General features: G+C 43.6%; 1 protein-coding gene across 1 annotated transcript in view; it reads left to right on the forward strand.

Annotated features, from left to right (window-relative positions):
- Positions 1-303: 303 nt before the first annotated feature.
- The window catches only part of SPTBN1 (spectrin beta, non-erythrocytic 1), a 186,235-nt gene continuing 165,424 nt past the window's right edge, over positions 304-21,114 (forward strand). The window contains exon 1 of the mRNA XM_058667789.1: positions 304-345. The gene's annotated coding sequence lies outside the window, so the exon portion shown is untranslated. The remainder of the gene's footprint in view (positions 346-21,114) is intronic.

A 21,114-nucleotide genomic window follows, 5' to 3' on the forward strand; every position in this document is an offset into this window, starting at 1 on the left:
GCCCGCGCTCCCTCTCCCCGCCCCTCGCCCCCTCCCGGCCAGCTCCCTCCTCCCTCCGCCCCCCGCACTCCCGCCCAGCCCCCGGAATCAGTGCAGCTGTTGCCGTGCAGGCTGCGGATTCCTCCAGTCCCTCCCTCGGCCGCCTTTCCTCCCGGAGCAAGCGCGCAGCCCCGCGCAGCCCCGCGCAGCAGCGCCCACCGGTCCCGTCCTGTGAGCCCCGGCCCCAGCCGCCGACAGCCCCGCGGAGTCGCTTCCCGGCCCACCCGCCCGGCCGCCGAGGAGCGGGAGGAGGACGGGACCCTCCGGCGCCCCCCTCCCACCCCATCCCTGGAGGTAGGTAGGGGGGTGGTGGAGGGGCTCCGGGCAAGAAGATGCCAACTCACTGGGGCCGCGTCCCCGGGGCTGGCGGGAGGAGGGGCGCGAGGGCCCTGGGCCGGAGGACGCCGCTGCCCGCCGCTGCCCTGCGCCCCGGGAGCGGCGTGGGGGTGGGGAGCCTGCAGAGCCCGGGCGGGGGGCCGGCGCCGGCAGCCTGGGGCTCCCGTGCTCCTTCGTACTTGAATGTTGCGGGGTGGGGGGCGGCGGGCTCCGCAGTGAGGCGGCCGCGTACCCGCGCTCGCACTGCACCTCCTGGCCCCGCAGCGCCGATTCCTCCCTCCTTGCGCTCCCCCCACCCCTTCAACGCCCTCCCTCGGGCTGGGCGTAGCAGCCCCTGGCGCGGGGTTGGCGCGGAGTGGGCAGCACCCACTCGGGAGGGTGTATTTTCAGGTGCCCTCGCGTCCGGCGGGTGGAGAGCGGGGGCGGGGGCGGTGTTGACAGGGCCGGCTGCGCGCGTAACGGTATCGGGGCTGCGGCCAGGCGTGGTCCCGGCTGCGCGGCGCTACAGCTGAGCCCGAGGCGGTCGCCCGCGTCCTCCCGCGCGCCCCCTCTTCGAGCCGCCGTCCCCGCTGCGCCCGCCCTCGCCCTCGCCCTCGCCGCCGTGCCCGCTCTCCCAGGGCTGGGCGGGAGCCGCCTCGGGGCGCGAAGCCGCCGCTGCGCCCGCCCTTCGGCTCCTTCTTTCAACAGGTTTGTACCGGCGCGGGGACCCCTGGGCCTGCCGTGGGAGGTGGGGTGGGCTCCTTGGTCTGTGTCACCCCACGGCCTGCTTTTTTTTTAATGGGGGAGTGCTTGGGGAAGATCTCATCCCTTTGTTTTTGTGATAGGAAAGGTGCCAGGTACTTGCTGTCAGATGGGGCAGTGAGGAGAGGAGCGGGCATCATCAGCACACCAACCATTGTCCATAATTTTTCTCAGCAAATGTCAGGCCATCAAGGGAGGAGAGGGCGAGGATGGGCTGTCTCGGTAGGGAGAAAAGATGGGTTCGGTGGGCTATGTTCGGGTGGGGATGTGCTTTTTTGGCAAGATGGATGGCTCGCGTCTCGCACCGTGATGCAGCACAATGCAGCAGTATCGCAGCCTCCCCGGTCTGACCGGCGGGGCTTGGCACGGCCACTCGGCGCCTGCGGCCCCCGCCCGGCCCCACCCAGGCCCGGGACTGCCCTTGGCTGGCTGCCCGAGCTGCTTCTACCTTGTCATGCTGCTTCAGCCGCATGTGGCTTCGGGAGGACCAGGCCACCCAGACGTGAGGAAGGAAGAGAGGGGAAGCAGGGGGTAGAGTCCACTTTTGGAGATGTGACTCCCCCGCCCTCTTCCCGTGCCCTGCTAGTCCAGCAGTGGCTGTGCTGGGATGAAGGTGCGCCCTGCGGCGCCAATGCAGGCTGAGGGCTGCAGATGGGAATCCGCTGTCAGACCAGGGACTGGCGCCCCAGGGAGGGGCTGCCGGAAGGACGGCCCGGGAATGTGTGAGGGCGCTGGTGCAGTCGGTGTGGGGAGTCGCAGTGCTTTCTGTGGATCGCCCATCATGTCTGACCGCAACCCAGCGATGCATCAGTTTCCTCATAGGGGAAAAGTTGTTGTATATCAGTCGGACATTACATTTGGTAATGTCACCCTGGCTGCCTTTGATCAGTACACCAAGAACATGAATTTTTCCTATAGGAAACCATTTTCTCTGGAAAATGTGATGATTGATGTAATGTGGTTTATGCCCCTGAGACATTTATAAAAAATACTGTCATTCAGTAAGTTGTTTTAAAATGAATTTATGTTTTTCATGGGTAGTGATTCCTCGAGCCTGTGTTTTCATTACTTGCTTTTCCGTTACATCAAATGCTAATAACTTAATTGGATTCTTTATTCAGGGACATTACATTGGTATTCAGATGTCTGTTGATTCAAATGGCGAAGTTAAATTTCCAAGCCTGAATAATGGGATTGTGGTGATAATGGGCTGCCTTTCTGTTTGGGGGAATATTCGTATTTTTAGCAAATGTGAGTAGGGAAGGGGACAGGCGGGGCAGGCCACCAAGGTTAGTAGATGGTTCGCATTGCTGTCTCTGTTCAGTTCCAACTAGTACTCCAGTTCCTTCCCTTCCAAATGCCAATTTTGTAATTGGGCTACTCTGTGTGGGATGGCAAGTGGGATATATTGCAAATGCCAGCTCCAGCTTTTCTGAAATGTGTATGTGAAAAAGGAAATTTCAGTACGCCAACCAGAAGGGAAGGCTAGTGTTTTGAAGCTAAGGGTGTGCCTGCTTTTATTTATTTGTTTTCAAATCTCTAGTGGATCCAAGTTAATGTCATTAAGTGACTGCAGAGCACACATTCCTATCAGTTGTGTGCTGTAAGTGCATCATCTGGAGTTCCTTTCCTGAAAGGCCTTTTAAAATACAGAGCTTGGTGGGTGTAGGCTTCATGGTTGTGCTGGTTGTAGAGCCAGGGGAAGACTTCGGAGAGTATTGTTCACAAAGATTATCCAGGCTGTTTGGGTTTGCTACGTTGTAAGAAATACCCCGTGTTGATGTCACAGGAGGTTTAGCTGTTCTGTCTTCCACACCAGGTGCAGAGTGCTGTTGGGTTAAGCTGTTTGTAACACTGCTATCCCTGGAGTGACTGGGCAAGCCTTCTGCTGCTGTCCCCCGGCCGCCTGCACAGCTGTGTGCTGTGGGGCAGTGGAGGGCTGCTGTCCCCTGGCCGCCTGCACAGCTGTGTGCTGTGGGGGGCAGTGGAGGGCTGCTGTCCCCTGGCCGCCTGCACAGCTGCGGGATCCTAGGAGAAACACCTCTGTGGTGTACTGGTAACTGCTGTTTGTAGGGTTGTAGGAGCCGATGAAAAGAGCTCCCCGAGTTCGTGCCTCACCCTCAGCAGTGGCTAGCGGGGTGTTCTGGCAAAGTTGAGAGAGCTGTCCTTCGTCTCTGTGTTTGAAAATGTGACTTTACATGGGGAAGGACTGTTTTGAGGTGCAAGGGTTTTACTGCTACTTAACCAGCATCAGCAGACACCATGAGTAGATGCAGTCTGGTGTGGTTTTGTTGACATATTTTTAAGGCTTCTCATTTTAAAGAGCATATTTTCTAGAATTTAAGTCAATTTTCTGGCATGCAGTGATAGCATGCTCCTTTGATTGTGTGGGATGTAGTCAAAATTACGTTGAACGCCATCCTTGTAAATGCATTCTGCTTAGTGTCCTGGGGGCTTCCTTGTGTTGGCCTTGGGTCCTTCCATCTGGACTATTGGGAATGTAGACTTCTATAAGGAAAAGGTTCAGATCGCTGATAGCAAGCCTGCTCCTGGTTGTCTGTGGGCATGAGTAAGTCCTCTCATGAACTTCTCTTGAAAGTTTTGGCTGTTTCATATTTCCAAAGAAAAGACTTAGCATTTGGGGGATCATTTATGCTGTGTTCACATTTATATAGTGCAAAACTGACATCATAAGTCTTTTTTTCTTGGTGGGATCACTTGGGGGATCCCGGTGAGGTACAGCCCTATTGCTATTGTAAGCTTCTGTAGAGAAGACATACATGTTCATAACCTGTCTTAGCACCATAGTGAGGGTCGTGGGTCAACAGCAGTAGAGTCACCTACACCTGAAGTAGAGCAGGCTCTTTAGTGCCACTCCAGACCTACCCCATCAGAATTTGCAGCTTAATGGAACCCCTGACTGACTGAGGTGCACGCTAAGACACTGCTTTGCTCTTTTAGCTGTGGAACTTCAATGTCAAAGCGTTCCTCCTTGCGTCTTTTTTCTCTTGCTTAAGTGTCAGTACATTTTTTTTCTGATTGAATTAAATGGTAACGAAGAAAGAGATGCACTCTTAATCAATGCAGAATTACTTCATAAGCCTTGAGGTGTTGGAGTCATAGTTACTGTAGTTTATTTAGGTTAGTTGGTGTTACGCATTCCTTTTCAAAACACTTGCAAAGTTGAAAACCAGCATTTCCCCCATAAAAAGATACTGGTTTTGAGGCAGCAGAGCTGGAGCCCACCAAGAAAACCCTGAGTTCTGGTCCTCTCTGGTTGCTTCTGACACTTTGTCCTTGTTCTGCCCTCTGGCCCTTGTTATCTTAGAGTAGTTTTTAATGAAGCAATCCGTAGATACAAAATAATCATCATAAAATATATGTTAAAGAGCCACAAACCAGTGACACACAGGCAGCAGCATCTAGTTCAAGAAGAACCTTTTTAATATTTTAATATTTTTAAACTCTAGTTCATTAGTTTTAACTGCTGTAGAGTATATTCTGTGATTTTAATTGCTCATTCTGCTATAGCAGAATTTTATTTATTCCTTTTTTTCTTTGCTATTAGAAAAGGGCTGGTGTAAGTGGTTCTTATATGTGCTTTGATGTGCATCTGGATGGTGTCTATCTCTAATGAAATATGTTGGAGCACAGCAAATGTGTCATAACTTTGGTAGATGCCACACTTGTTTCCAGAGTGAGTGTACTGAAGGTGGGTTGCGTTGCAGAGACTGCAGTGTGTTTCAGTTGTTCCACAATCTTGCCAGACTTAAAAATCGTATCCAGTCGATATTCATGAAATGCTATTTCACTGTACATTTTTGTTATAACCTCCTTGATGATTGAAGTTGAGTGTTTGTGTTCCTGGGCAGTGGATGTCTCCCTGTGCGATCTTTCTGTCTAGCCTTCTACTCATTTTCCTTTTGGATTTATTGCTTATTCATAGGAGCTCTAAGTGTAGGTGGCCTACTGATCTCTTGTGGATTATATGATTATATATGTTATAAAAAGTATCTCCTAGTTTGTGTTTTCTTAAAGCTGTTTGTGGTTTCTTTTGATGAATGCAAATTTATGGTTTTAATGAATTCAGAATCAGTTTTTGTGTTTTAAGGCGTGGGAGGATGACTTTGTTTCCATAGTTTGGCAAGGGCGTTAGTTTTGGAGTCCAATATATCTGGGCACAAATTCTAATGTTATTAAGTACTAGTCATGTGGCTGCAGCTCAGAACTAGCCCTGCTTGGGCTTGTTAGTTACCCTTGAGACCACAGATTCTGCAGCAGGAAAATTGAAATGATCTTGCCGACTTCCTCTTCTGGTTGGCATGAGGCAGCAGTGCAACAGTGCCAGGCGCTCAGGAGATAATTCCATTGTTAATATGACCAGTCCTTTCTCTTGGGAATGCGTGAGAGCTGTGTGAGCACTGATCCTTTTGGTATGTTTTGTAAAAATTTCTTGAACATTTTTAATGTCAAAAGAGCTACTGAGCTGCTTGTTTTTTTTCATGTTTCTTTTTGGAAAACAAAATTTGTATATTGATGTGTTTATTTGAAAGAGCTACAGAGAGAGAGTAAGAGACAGAAATATCTTCCATCTGCTGGTTCACTTTCCTGATGGCTGCAACAGCTGCTGCTGGGCCAGGCCGAAGAAAAAGCAGGAGCTTCATCCAGGTCTTTCACATGGGTGCAGGGGTCCAGATACTTGGGCCAGCTTCTACTCCTTTCCCAACAGCCTTGGCAGGAAGCTGGATCAGAAGTAAAGTAGCCCAGACTCGAACCAGCACCCCAGTGAAGAAAATCAACATCATGCTGGCATTGCAAGTGGAGGTTTAACCCTTGGTGCCACAATATGATCTTTGGTGGAATTTGTATAACGATTAGCATAGATTGTGAAGACCACAAACTGGGATCTGAAATTTTTTTGACCATTAAACATTTATTATTAACATTTTTCCCTTGCTGAGATTCTGAAATTACTATTGTTTTTGATTAGATAATAGTAAGGAATGGATATGTTCTCTGTTAAGCAGTTAGTAGATACTTGATGGTGGTATGGCTGGCTTAAGGTTGAATGAGAATTACTTCTTGAATCTAAGAACTATATACAAGAGAACATTGAAAATACTTTATCTACTGCACACAGAAGAGAAAAGATATTTTACCAGCTGACCTGGTGGGTGACATCAGCAAAGTACGAACCTTCTGGCTTGGCATCTAACTTTATCGAATGAAATGCTCAGATGAAATTGTAGTGGGAGTTAAAACATAGTCAGTGGTTCCACTCCCATGTGTCCCTGGCTGTGTTCATCAGCTTTTTGTTACTGGAGGAGGGGCAGCTTAGAAAAAGAAGGGTTGTTTCAGCTCACAGTTTGCAGCCTAATGGTCTGAGAGCAGGTGGCCCTTTCAGTTTGGGGTTCAGAAGAGGCTGGCAGAAGAATCAAGTTAGGGCAAGCCAGGAGGCAGAGAGGGAGAGACAGGTTGTGCACTTGGCTTGTACAACCAGCCCTCTTGAGAACATTGTGCCTCCAGGGAGCCACAGACCTCCTGCTGGCTCACCTCTTGGACACCATAATTGGGTCTAGTCTCTATCTTTAATCAGTTAGCCATTAGCATATGACCCGGACTTGTGCTTGTGTTTGAGGCAGCAGGTCCTGTTTCCTGCATGTAACATCAGAAATCAATCATGGGGACAGGTATAGTGTTGGGGCTTAAACTGCTTCTTGGGATGCCTGTGTCCTTTATCGGAGTGCCTGGGACAGAGTCCTGCCTACTCAGGCTCAGATCCAGCGTCCTGGCCTATGTGGATGGGCAGCTGTGGACTTGGGCTCCTCTCATCGTGTGGGAGGTCCACATGGAGCTCTTGCCCTCTGTCTGGCCCAGCTGTGGCTGCTGTGGGCATTTGGGAAGTGAATCAGCAGATGGAAGTCTTTCTCTTTCTTCCCCCTCCTCTTTCTGTCATTCTGACTTTCAGATAAGTTCATCTTGATGGTTCTATTTTCCCAGTGGGTTGATGCAGAGCTTCAGGAATATTCTCCACACAGTATCTGAGGAGGTGATTACCCATTGATGAAATCTGTTGCTCAGCGGTCAATGTCCAGTGTTTACCTCTAAACTCCCTGGTTATATAATCTCTGAGTAACTTACTGTCAGCAATGCTTGGAATATGTTGAGATGAGAAAAAAGTGGAATCAAGGAGACAGGAGTTGGTGATTGTGGAAATAGGAAGTTCAGGGAGCAAGTTATGGAGGCCACAGGGATGGAGAGGAGAGAAGATAGGAATAAGGAGCGGGCTTGTGAAGTGCAGTCCTGTTGTAAGGCTGTGAGGGGTGAGTGGGTGGAACGTGGATCTAATGGGTGAGGAGCTGGGGTGATAAAGGTTTCAAGTTCAAATCACGACAGAGTGATTGATGCTGACAAGGAAGTCAAGGGCATGAGTGGATGTTTGGGAAGGAAATTCGTTTTGCTTTAAACGTGTTCAGTTGGAGGTTATGGCAACACCTTCAGAGGAGTTGGAAAGAAGTCATGACTAGCAAGGCTGATGGAGGCTTTCGACAGAGGTCCCAAGGGTACAGTCCCATGACCTGGTCACTTGGCTCAAGCTGCCTGGATCTCTGTGAGTGTTGGTCTCTTGATTTGGATGGTAGTGACAGTCCCATCAGTCAGGATTGCTAAAGCTCGATGAGATTGCCCACTACCCATCATGGTGAATTTTAATGATTATAGAATGTGGAATGTTGGCTTAATTCTCCTCAGTATTACACTTTCTCTCACATCAGAGTTGTTTGATTTGTTCAGAAAACATACATTATAGCAAATAATATCATCGAGGTAACTGATGCCAAGTTTAGTCTGTTAAACTCATTCCTGTGTATGATGTCAGTATAATAGAGTAGGCAAACGTGATTAATATATGAGGGTGCTTCAAAATGTTCATGCCCAGCTGACACTAAAGATGCTTTTGGTGTCAGAAAAGTGAAGCAGACATAATTTTTTCATGAGATATGTTTTCATGAGTTATTTGAAGTTCCTTTGTACTCATATGTGTATTTTTAAAATAAATAAGCAAACTATTGCAATCCTTATATCTGGAGAAAGAATACAAATTGCTGGTTTATAAAATAAGAAATCAAGGAGACTGGTAATTGTATTAAATTGCTCAAACTCACCAGTATGTCCAACACATTGTAAAATAACAGGCCAACATTTCCATTCTAATTGGTGGCTGATGCTTTGTGGGCTGCTGTTAGGTGGGAGCTCTGTGTCATCTGTTGGAAAAGTATTTAGGCTTTTTTTAAGCTTTATTTATTGTTATTGTAAAGACTGATATACAGAGAAGAGGAGAGACAGAGAGGACGGATCTTGCGTCTGTTGATTCACTCCCCAAGTGGCCGCAAAAGCTGGAGCTGCACCAGTTCAAAGCTACGAGCCCGGAGCCTCCTCCAGGTCTCCTGGTTGCCTAAGCTTTCACCACTATTTACCAGTTTCTGCATTAGCAGGAATCTGAAATTATAAGCCAAAACCAGATGTGGAACCCAGGCACACCCATGTAGGATGCTAGTGTCCTGACTCTTGGCCTAACCACTAGACCAAATGCCTACCCTGGATAGAGGTTTTAAAATAAGGATTTTCTTACCAGGCCCAATGATGGAAAAACAAAGCTGTTTTATAATTAGGCATAGTCAAATAAATTATGGTGCAGCCATACAGTAGAATAGAATTTGGTGTTTAAAATAATGGTTAGGAAAAATATTATTGAAAGGAGAAAATACTAACAGTATAATGTTCAGTGAAGTATCTTATGCAAATCTGTGTAATGCAGTAAGACCACGGTTCTCTTAAGTACAAATGTTGGAAGGAAAAATGTGTTACAATGTTAATAGTTTGCTTTGGATGGTGGGTTAATGCATGATTTCCTTTCTTGTATGAAAGGAAATTCCTCTGACATCATGTTTCTTATTTTGAGTTTTGAACTATTTCACATGTAGAGAAAAGTAAATAATGTAAGTACATGACCATGAGGACCACTTTTTTTTTGTGATCCACGTGATCAGGCCTCAGGGCTCACTGGGTTAAGCCTCCCCTTGGTCACTGGCATGCCGTATCAGATTGCCTGGTTCAGGCACCTGCTAGTCCGTGCCTGGTCACGCTTAGTTGTTCAGGAAGAGAACCCATGAATTTGAACTCTCCCTCTCTGTCTTTCCTGCTGTCATTCTGCCTTTTAAATAAATAATTGTTTAAAAAGGACAGAGAAAAGTGAATGTGGCTCACAGTCAAGAATTATTCAGGAATAGTCAGAATTCCCAAGGAGTGGCCTACTAATTGTCTGTATGTCTTTTTTCTTTCTTTCTTTCTGTTTAATTAAAAGGCAGATTTGTAGAAAGAAAAAGACGAAGAGAGAGAGAAGGTCTTCCATCCATTGGTTCACTCCCCAAATTGCTGCCATGGCCAGAGCCACAGGAGAGCCTGGCAAAAACGATGTCCAGATCAGCCTCTGATGCTCTGCATTGGGTCTGTGAAGTTTCTCCTTGTTTCCCCACCCTCTTGGGTGGCTGTTTCTAGTATGTTTGCCTTAAGGTCAAGTCTAGATGTTCAAGGGCTGCACATTTTTTCCTGGAATGTTCTACACTGGCTGTGAGAGTCTTCGGGTAGGGTGGGGCCTGTTTTCTTTTTGGCCCATTTGCCTCTTATCTTGTTTACTTAAAGAGGAAGGAAAACCCATATTCTTCCTTAAAACAGTGCACATTTATTTTGCCCTGTGGTGTTTAAACGCTTTGCATAGTATTTTTTAACCTGTGGCTTATATCTTTAATAGTGAGTTACAGTATTCTTGAAAGGTAAAATACTTGCCACATTAGATTCCTTGTATTTTTAGTATATCTGTTGATATAGATAGTATCTATAGTTTTTTTTTTTCCTGGATGGTTTATGAAAAATATATAGCTTCAGAAAGGCTTAAGTTAGAAAATAACTCAAATAAAAAATATGAAACAAAATAGCTTGTAATTGCAAAAATCACGGCTATTTCAAATCAGACAGAAAATAAAGATGAGCATAGAGAGGAACATTAAAGCCAATAGATATTCCCTGACCCCAGAAGCATGCAGTTGACGTTTTTTGTGTTATCCTTTAAGCCTTTCCCTCCCTCTGTGTTTCTTTATCTCACAAATATATGACAAAGGCTAATCCTAACGCCTGGAGCTGAAGGATGTGCAGTGTGGAAGATCTGTGTAATCATGTGGCAGTGTTTATCACTCATAGCTTCTCCATCTAGCACGGCCACACAGTATCACGCAGTATCGGAAGAACGGTCGTAGTTAAAGCTACAAGAATACTGTCTGCTGCTGGGATCTGTTTTAGGAATGCAGGTGCTAAAGAAAGATGACAAAAAAAAATTTGGAGTTTGCTCATTCCAGATACTCCTCTTCTTGAATAAACTGATGTACAGTGGAAAAATACCAGAAATTCAGTTCTCATTAGATAATGTGTGCTTTCTGTTTTGCTTGGAAAGGAATTCCCCTGAGAGGTACGTTAATTTCCCAGAGAGGCACCTCCATGGGCTTCGGACAACATCTGATTTTACTTCCGTCCTCAGATTTCAGGGACTCCAAACCAGCCAGCCCATACCATGTCACAGGTGGAACGGACGTAGATGTCGCAGTCTTGGTTTTTAGATCTGGTCAGATGGGTTATATTCCTCAGCTGGATTTGGTTGTCATTGTTGAAGGTATCCATGAGAGCCCAGCTTTCTTGGGGTTCTTATTTCAGCTGAGTTCTTTAACCTCCTGCCTTTGGATCTAAGCCCTGTTTCTAAAAGAAAAAGTGGTGTCCATATTTGATGATGCCACCTCTCTAATCCCTGGGGTGACCTGCTGGAGGTCACCTGCTGGCCCTCCTCTGTTGCTTTATTTCTAGTGTTTGACCGCTGTCCGAGGAAGGTGACAAAATGGCTTCTCATATGCCCAGTGGGAAGATTAGGAGAAGGATCCTTTATTGAGGAGAGGAAAGACACTTTGCAGGAATTTACATTTGGCACTGTTGGGTAGTGGGAAATGACCAGAAGGGTGGAGGTAGCTCCTTTCACAGAGAAAACCTGGCTGGACTGAGTGATGGAGCTGGGACCCACGAGGTGGATGTCCTTTGTCCAAGTAAGAGATTTTTGGGAAATTCCCTATGTGATGGGAACCTGGTTTCTCTTTGCAAGTGTTTGAAATGCACCAAGGGTAAATGCTTACTAGTTGTACTTGAGCTGTGGGATCTGAGCTTGGCCTCCAGGGAGCTGTGAATACTAGGGTGTGACACTTGGGGCAGCAATGAGCAAAGGCAGTGCCCAGAGTGGTCCTGGGAGGAGTGCGGCTGGAATGTGACCTTTAACCACACGTCTGGCTGGGTGAGAACACCTGTCACTATTTTGGGAAGTGGGTGATGTGATGGCCAGGACTATCAGGTGATTTCTGAGCGGGGGACTGGCCCTTCTCACAGAGAGGTTGACAACTCTCTTCTGCCAATTGTCCCTTAAATACCCAGCTTATCTCCTGGGCGGAGTTGAGGAAGTGCCTGGGATACAAAGATCTGTGTTGTTTGGGAAGACATCAGTGCACATCTGTGTCTTATTCTTTATCCTGAGGGTAGGTGATTTTTTTTCTTTTTAATTTGAAAGGAAAAGAGAATCCTGGAGAGTTTGCTTATTTTAAAACCAGCACTGACTACTAAAGGAATTCTTGAGTTGGCTTGCTAATAGGAATGGTTTCTCATTTTGAACGGCTTATTTTGCTTTTGAAGTGTGGATTCCTGACATTTAAGAACATCGGCTTTCATCTTAGCTCTATAAGTCTTGTTCGAAAGTTTAATTAGAGAGCAGGCTAGTGTATCTTCCTGTTCTAAGGGAAGATTATTCTCTGTCAGTTGAACTAACATATATTTTCCAGCTGTGAAGAATTATTTGTCGGTATGTATTTGCTGCATTTAAAAAATAACAGTTGTATTTCTGTTGGGCTACATTCTTGGTAAAACAAAGTGTTTTTTTTTTCACATATAATCAGCATCTCTAGTGGATCATATTTGAGAACTGCTTTTCAGTCATTTCTACTTCTAGGATAAGGAGACAAAATACAGGACATATCGATAGCTGTGCTTTCATTGGAATGTTGTACATCTGTGCAGAACATGAGACTCAGATGTGCTAATTAAGTATGTTTTTTAGCGAGAATGGAATGTAGCAGCATGTGGTTAACCATTCCAGTTGGATTTTGAAGTTTTTTTTCTAAATATTAACAATTAGAAAGTACACTGGATTTTCGAGAATAAATTAATATGTTAAACTTCTCTTTTCACAGGGTAACCAGTGGGGGCTTAATTATAGTTTAGCTCTTTTAAGATCTTGCTTTTCTCTTCTCCCTATAAATTCTTATTTAGATGGTGAGTGCTTAACCTCCCTTTAAGTAGTAAGGCATAATATTTCTCCCCATTTTGAATGGTTTCTTGATGAACTAAGGGGTGTTGGATCTTTTGGACCAAAGTCTGTGCACACAGATGATTCGTTTGTTTTTTTAAGATCAGAAAGTGTGCAAAGTGACTGGCATACATGAAATGGCAGGATGGTGGGGTAACGTGGCAACATCTTACTTGGTGTGCCTTCAGAGATAAGTGGGATGTGATTCTAGCAAGGCTGTGCATAAAAAGTTGGAATGTGTTGGAGAGCTGCTAAGGGATTGGGAACAGGCTCTGTGACAGCACCCATACAGCCTTGGCCTGCCTTAAATAGCTGCAGGTTAACGCAGTATCTTGAAACTTGTCATTTCGTTTGAGCCAAGTCACTCCTCTAAATGTTTTTGCAAAGAATGCTTTTCCCTCTTCTTGATGTTTCCTGTTTCTATTTTTGTTCTGACAGTCTTTTACAGTCTTATAGATATGTGAAGGAAAATAATTCTGTGTGATACATCATCTTACATGGTTTTACTGATTAATTACTAACAAATTACAGTAATTTCATGTGTGGTTCCTCTGTCTCAGCTTGTTCACTGTAACATATTGTCATTATGATTTGAATAAAAATTGAGTCTCTAAGGGTTAAAAAAGAAGTCTTGTATTTTCTGTGTTTGATATTCATTTTTGGTATGAGTTATTGGTGCTCAAGCACTGTAATATTGTCACACAGAGTAGCAGGCATGGGTTACTGTGGAATTGTGTTTACTTTTAGGCTTCTTATCAAGTTCATTGGTGGTTTGCATGCAGGGCTTGTTTGTTTTTTGTGATTGATTTGCTTTGTTTTCTTTTTTTATTTTAGATATTTCACCATACCAAGTTAGGAGCATAGCGGTACTCCCCATCATATCCTCCGTCCTGCGACTTTCCCCACTCTCCTCCTTCCTTCTTTCTTTCTTTATTTTTCCTCCTAATTTTTACAATGATTTATTTACATTTTCTTTCACAGTCAGGCTTAACACTCCATTAGATAAAGATTACACATGGCAAGAAGGGGAAAAAAACCTATTATATTGTAGGAGTGTAGACAAAGGCTGTAAACAGCATGTCAATCTCACAGATTACATGATTTTTTGGTACTCCTTGTATGGGTTGTCACAGATCAGGGACAACATGACATTTGTCTTTAGAGACTGGCTTATTTCACTAAACATAGTGGATCTATTTTCAAGTTGGATCTATTTTCCTTGTAGAAGACAAGATTTTGTTCTTTTTAATGGCTGAGTCGTATCCCGTAGTGTGTATGTATCACGTTTGCTTTATCCAGTTACCACTAGATGGGCAAAATCTTGATTCCAAATCTTAGCTGTTGTGAGTTGAGCTACACTGAAAATGGGGTAAAGCTAACTGTCATATGCTTGTTTCATTTGGATAAATTCCCAGGAGTAGGTAGATTGATTTTCTGATATCTATGGAATTTCCATACTGTTTTCCATAGTGGTTGACTAGGTTACATTCCCACTAATATTGGATTACAGTATCTTTCCCCCACAGCCTCATTAACATTTGTTGTTTTGCTGTTCTTACTGGGATGAGGTGATACCTCATTGTATTTTTTATTTACATTTCCCTATTGGCAAGTGAACCTGAACATTTTTTTCATATGCCTGTTAGCTATTCGAACTTAATCCTTTGAAAAATGTGTGTTTATGTTCTTGCCCATTTTTCAACTGGATTGTTTGTCTTTGTTGATGTTGAGCTTTTAAAGCTCTTTATAGTTCCTGGGTACTGAATCTGTATCAATTGTATAGTTTACAAATATGCTCTCCCATTCTGTTGGCTGCCTCTCCACTTGGTTGATGGTTTCCTTTTCAGAATAATAGCTTTTTAGGTTGATGTAATCCCATTTGTTTGTTTTTGTTTTGGTTACCTGTGCTTCTGGTGTCTTCCCAGAAGTCTTTGCCTGTGTCTTGTAGAATGTCCCCAATGTTTTCCTCTAGAAGTTTTATGGTATCAGGTTGTAAGTTTAGATCTTTCATTTAGTGTTGATTTTTGTATAAGGTGTCATACTTCTGCATGGATAGATCCAATTTTCCCAGCACCAGGTTTTAAAGAGAATTCCCTTTCTCCTTGGATTGATTTGGCCGTAGGCATGTAGATTCATTTCTGGGATCTCTGTTCTGTTCCACTGATAAGCCTGTTTTTGTTTCAGTATCAGGTTGTTTTTACTCTAATTGCCCTGTAGTACATCTTGAAGTCTCATAGTTGTCATGCTTCCAGCTTTGTTTTTGTTATTTAAGATTGCATTAACTGGGCTTGGTGCAGTAGTCTAGCGGCTAAAGTCCTCACCTTTCATGCACCAGGATCCCATATGGGCACCAGTTCTAATCCTGGAGGCCCTGCTTCCCATGCAGCTCCCAGCTTGTGGCCTGAGAAAGCAGTCCAGGATGGCCCAGAGCCTTGGGATCCTGCACCCACATGGGAAACCCAGAAAAAGGCTCCTGGCTTCTGGCTTCGGATCAGCTCAGCTCCAGCCGTTGTGGTCACTTGGGGAGTGAATCAATGGACGGAAGATCTTGCTCTCCATCCTGCCTCTCTGTTTATCTGACTGTCCAATAAAAATTAAAAAAAATTTTTTTTTACAGGTTGCATTAACTATTTGGGATCTCCTTGTTTCTATATGAATCTGAGCATCATTTTTTTCTAGATCTGAGAATGTCATAGGCATATTGATTGGGATCAGATTAAATGTGTAAATTGCTTTCAATAGTGTGGGTATCTTGATGATGTTAATTCTACCAGTCCGTGAACATAGAAAATTTTTTTTTTGGTGTTTTGATATCTTTTTCTATTACTTTCTTTAATATTTTTAAATTTTAGTTGTAGAGATCTCTATGTGCTTGGTTAGATTTATTTCAGAGTATTTAAATTTTTTTTATTATTCTTATGAATGGCCTAATCTTATAAGTTCTTTGTCAGCCATAGGATTGTTTATGAATACAAAGACTGTTCTTTTTTTTTTTTTAATTTCATATCCTGTAACTTTACCAAACTCATGAGTTCCCATAGTCCTTTAGTGGAGCCTTTTAATCCCTTTGTATAGAGGATCATACCATCTGCAAACAGGAATATCTTGACTTCCTCCTTCCCGATTTGTGTTCCTTTGGTTTCTTTTTCTTGACTCATGGCTCTGGCTAAACCTCCCAACGCCTTTGCTGGTTTCAGAGAATCTTAACTTTCTCTTCTGATTTCTTCTTTGACCCACTTTTCATTCTGGGGCATTCTGCATAGTCTCCATGTGCTTGCGTATTTTCCAAAGTTCCTCAAGTTAATGACTTCCAGCTTCATTTCATGGTGGTCAAGACAGATACGTGGTGTGGTTTAAAGTTTTTAGGCTTTGTGGAGACTTACATTATGGTCTCGCACACAGCCAGCCAGGCAGCTAAGGTGGGCCTTTGGGGGGTGAAGCAGATGGGAACACTACCAGTCTGGTTCTCCTTCAGAAAAAAAAAGGCAAAACCATGGTTTGTATTAATGGATAGAAATAAAATAATAACAGGATTTAGACAATAAGTATCATGAAATTTATCTTTAAGGGCTTAAATATAAACCAAGTCTGTTACTTAAGGATGTCTTAAAAGATCGTATAATAGTCATCTTAACTTCCTCATAGCTAAAAGTCCATTAGAAATTTGGATTTAGACAAATTGCAGTAATTTTATAGCGCCTTAGACCATCCTGCTCTAAATTTCATGTATGTTGATGTCTTCATGTTGGCAATAAACCATGAATTTTGTTTTACCATTGTCAGTATCTTACATATATTTCAGAAATCCTTTCCTTGTATTTATTAATTTATTGATAGCTTCAAGTAAGTGCTTTATGCTTAGATTTATAAATTTATAGCTGTTAAACCTTTTGGTTAATAGAATTATTTTAGGTGTGGTTTAAGAATATGTAAAAGCATTTTGGTTTTTTGCAACATCAAAAATGTTTTGTGGAAAATGTGTGAAGACAGTTTCTTTGGCTGTGATATTGATCTTTTCATTTTTATTTGGCAAATGGATTCTCAGTAGATTAGTAACATGTTAGAAAATTACCTTTTTAAAGATTTGTTTTTATTTATTTGGAAGGCAGAGTTGTGGGGGAGGTAGGGGAAGCCAGGAGCCTGGCCGAAGCCAGGAGCCTGGAACTCCATCTGGTCTCTCTTATTCGTGTAGAGACCCACGTACCTGGGCCATCTTCTAGTGCCTTCCTAGATGCCTCAGCAGGGGACTGGATCCAGCGTACACCTGCTGGGGCTTGACCTGACATTCCAGCGTGGAAACTGGCGTCAGAGGCCGGCGCTTAACCTGTCGCTCCACAGTGCCTGCCACAGGAAATTTCTTCATGAGTCTGTGACTTCTCAGTTTTTTAAGATTCTGCTTTGTTTTCCATTTCTTCTGCACATGCCTTCTGGGTGTTTGTTTGTTTGTTTTAGCAAATGTGTAGATTACAGAACCAGTAAATTGAGTACACAAAATGTTGGTGTTCTGTTGTCTGGTTGGATCACATAGAATGGTATTTTGTATAGTTTTCACCTGGGCCTTTTTGTGATATAGGATACATATTTCTTTTTTCTCTTACAACACAATTTTGCCATTTACTTTTGGCTGAGTAGACAAAAAGTTAAATATTCTCATATCCTTTTTCTGGACTACTGTCTGAAGTAGAAAACTGTCATTTTTAGTGAGACACATGCATATTGGATGCTCTGTCTCCTTGTCAGTGCGCATGGTATTGACACAAGTCTGTAGAAGTAAGAACAAATAAGCCTAAGCATTTCAGATATTCCAGACATAAAAATGTGTGGCATTTCCGTACGTATGTTGGGGATTCATGGAACCAGACTGGTTTTAATTGTGTCTGCGGAGTGTGAGGCAGATGGAAACATTACCAAACTCAGCTGCAGATGGCAGCAGCGAGGACAGGTGAGGACCACGTGCAAGTTCATACCACTGGTCAATGTGATAATAAGCTGGTTTATGAGACGCCAGCCATTTTAGAGGTCTCCACAGCTGCCGTCAGCCAGCTGAAAATAAATCCAGCTTATTGGAATGGTCAAGAATTGTGCTGTCTGAATAAGCTTAGATGAAATGGTGTTTCAGATATCTGTAAAGATGTATATTGTAACGTTAAAAAATGGGTGATAACCTGAATATCTTATTGATGGTAAAAGCTGGAATAACATGAAAACTGTATAGGGTGGTAGGTAAGAGTGCTGGCCTAGGAGTTGCGAAGCCTAGACACATCCTGATGTGAACTTCCTGACTGGCTCGCTTTGTGACCTTTGGCAAGTTGTCACCCATTCTGTCCCATCTGTGAGATCGGATAACAATCACAGTAAACATCATAAAGGGTTATTGTAACAGTTTAAGTAAGCTAATATAAGTGAACTGGTTAAGCCAATGCCTGACAAACATGTATTAATAATTGTTACTATAGCAATAAAAACAATATGATGGAAAACCTTCAGACACCGTGGGAAGGTATTAAGATAGGGTTGATGAACACAGCAGTAGATAAATTGTAATACCTCAACTATGCAGAAAAACATATGCAGGGGAGGAGTTTATAAGTAAGTACTCTAAATGTTGTTTTTCATGTTGGGTGGTGGGAATCCCTACAATTTTTGTTTTTATCGCAGAGCTCTTTGTATTTTCCATGTAAAACACTAAGCATGTGTAACTTTTATAATCTGAAAAAGTGAACTTTCTTGAGCCGTGCATGTATCCTTTGTAAGAACATCATATTCCCAGTTGGCAACAGTTTGTCATCTTTTGAGTCTGTAACAACTTTTCACATTCTGACAAAGTGCCTCAGAGCTTAATATTTGAAATTTAAAAATTTTGTAGATTGATGGTGTTGTAAAAGTAATACATGTAAACACACATATAGAGATATGTGCAACACACCTGCCGTTTGTTATCTTGGATTACGTCACCTAAGAGAGTTTTGTTTTTCTCCGAGCAAATGTGGATGATGTTGGTGATTCCCATTGGCCAGGGTCACAGTGTCAAGACTAATCATAGCAGTCTGTGTATGTCATTTCTCTGGGTGGTACATGACAGTCACTCAGTAAGCTAGGGTTACCATCACTGCTTACTGTTCCCTCTCTGAAACGCAACTTTTATAAACAAAACTCAATCACTTCCAGTTACTCCAGCTCATGATGTTTAGTTTGTTACTCCCTTAGTGCTTGGTTCCTGTAGACCAGAGGGGACCTTCTTAAACGTGTGTTGTTGTTGTTGTGAGCTTACTTTGGCGTTCTCTGTCCTACACATGTTTGTATTCGTACATGTATTTAATATGCAGTCAGTATGTACGTTTGTTGAAGGAAAGTTGCCTTCCGTAGATGATGCTGGTCAGGCTGGTACTTCAGTAGTAACACCTGTCTCAAGGCTTGGTGGCATGAACTCATGCAAGTATTCTTCTCTCACTCATGTTTGTGTCTTTCCTAGGATGCTGGGGTTGTGTCCCATGTTTTTCTTACTTATGGACTCATGCTGCTCAGCTGCACACAGGCTGTTGGCCAGGACTAGCCGTGTCCCACAGCTATGTGAGGGCAGCAGCAAGAGGAATCAGAAGGGACTAGATAGGTGTGGTCGTTAGAACGTTCCAATTCAACATAGATATACCAAGCTTGACAAGAAGATGGTCTGTTTCCTGTCACCTACTTGGAAGGGCTAGTTTGATAGAAGGTGTTAACATTTGTTATTTATGGAATGCGTTTCCTGGTCAGATGCATTAGGGGAATGTAAAATGTGCTGTTTCTTTAGTGAAGGACTTTCCAGAACTTTTTTTTCCCTCAAGAATTATTTATTTTTATTGGAAAGGCAGATATACAGAGAGAAGGAAATACAGAGAGAATGATCTTCTGTCTGCTGGTTCACTCCCCGAGTGGCTGCAATGGCTGGAGTTGAGCCAATCCAAAGCCAGGAGCCCAGAACCTCTAGGTCTCCTACACGGATGCAGAGTCCCAAGGTTTTGGACTGTACTCTACTGCTTTCCCAGGTAACAGGCAGGGAGGGAGCTGAATGGGAAATGGAACAGCTGGGATTAGAACTGGTGCCCATATGGGATCTGGTGCCTTAAAGGCGAGAACTTTAGCCACTAGGCTACTGTGCTGGGCCCTTCCCAGAACTTTTATGTTACTAGGTATTGGGGGGTGAGGTAAGGTGGGGTGGGGTGGGGTGTGGTATGGTGAGGTGGCGTGAGGGAATAATATATGATGATTCACAAACTACCCTGACTTGGGAACTCTTGTCTTGTTCCCATAAACTCTCTTGGGTATAAGCTTTCATATACTGTATTTGTTGATGTATCAGAGTAGTCTGTTCTACATAGCAGAAATAATGGACTTGGCATTTTAATGTTTATATTGAGAAGCTTTGTTTTTGCTATTTGTTAGAATGATTGTTTAGGAGAATCTGACAGAAGAAATCAAACTGTAGGTAGTGATTTTAACATCTAGGCCCTTTTGGACCTGGTGTGATAGCCTAGTGGCTGAATCATTGCCTTGTGTCCGCCGGGATTCCATATGAGCTCTGGTTAGAGTCCTAGCTGCTCTGCTTCCCACCCAGCCCCCTCCCTGCATGTGGCCTAGGAAGGCAGCAGTGGATGGGCCATAGCCTTAGGGCCTTGCGCCTGCATGGGAGGCCCGGAACAGGCTCCTGGCTCCTGGCTTCAGATCAGCTCAGCTCTGACCGTTGCAGCCACTTGGGCATTGAACCAGAGACAGAAGATATTTCTCATTCTCTCTCCTCTCTGTAAATCTCCCTTTACAATAAATAAATAAGTAAATAAATAAGTAAATAAATAAGATTAGGCCCTTTTGGTTGTATGCTGGTATTGGATCTGTAGAGTTTTTTCTTTAGCTGTTTTTGTGTTCTGCAGTTACCATCGAAAAGAGAAAGGTAAGCAAACCATGACCATGTATCATGGTGGTTATAGAAGACTGAGTTGCCCAGATGTACTGAATTTTTTATTGGCTTCATATTTTCTGTGTTCTCAGTAACTTAAAAAAAAAAAACACCCAAACTTTTTTTATTATTTTTAATTAAATACATAGCACAAGTATCCATGCCTGTTAGGTGTTTTTCTGAAAAGCTTTTAAAAGAGAATACCTAATTTCCATTGATTATTGCCGTTTATCTAGTTAGCCACCAAATATTGGACATTGAGGACATTTCCTATTTTTTGCAGTTATAATTAATGCTAAATGAATATCCATAGTTGCACATATACAATTACTTCATGTGTTATGGAGTTCTTAAACTTTTAAAAGAATTTTTTGGAAAAGCAGATTTACAGACAAAAAGAGAGACAGAAAGTTAGGAACCAGGAGCTTCTGCCAGGCCTCCTCCATGGGTACAGGAGCCTGTGGCCATCCTCTGCTGCGTTCCCAGGCAATAGAGAGCTGGAATGGAAATGGAGCATCAGGAACACAAACCTGGACCCATTTGGTATGCTGGCACTTGCAGGTGCAGGATTAGCCTCATGAGCCACCATGCTGGTCCCAGGCTATGGAGTCTATCTGGG

Source organism: Ochotona princeps, chromosome 8 (genome assembly GCF_030435755.1).
Source record: "Ochotona princeps isolate mOchPri1 chromosome 8, mOchPri1.hap1, whole genome shotgun sequence".
NCBI classification, from domain to species: Eukaryota; Metazoa; Chordata; class Mammalia; order Lagomorpha; family Ochotonidae; genus Ochotona; species Ochotona princeps.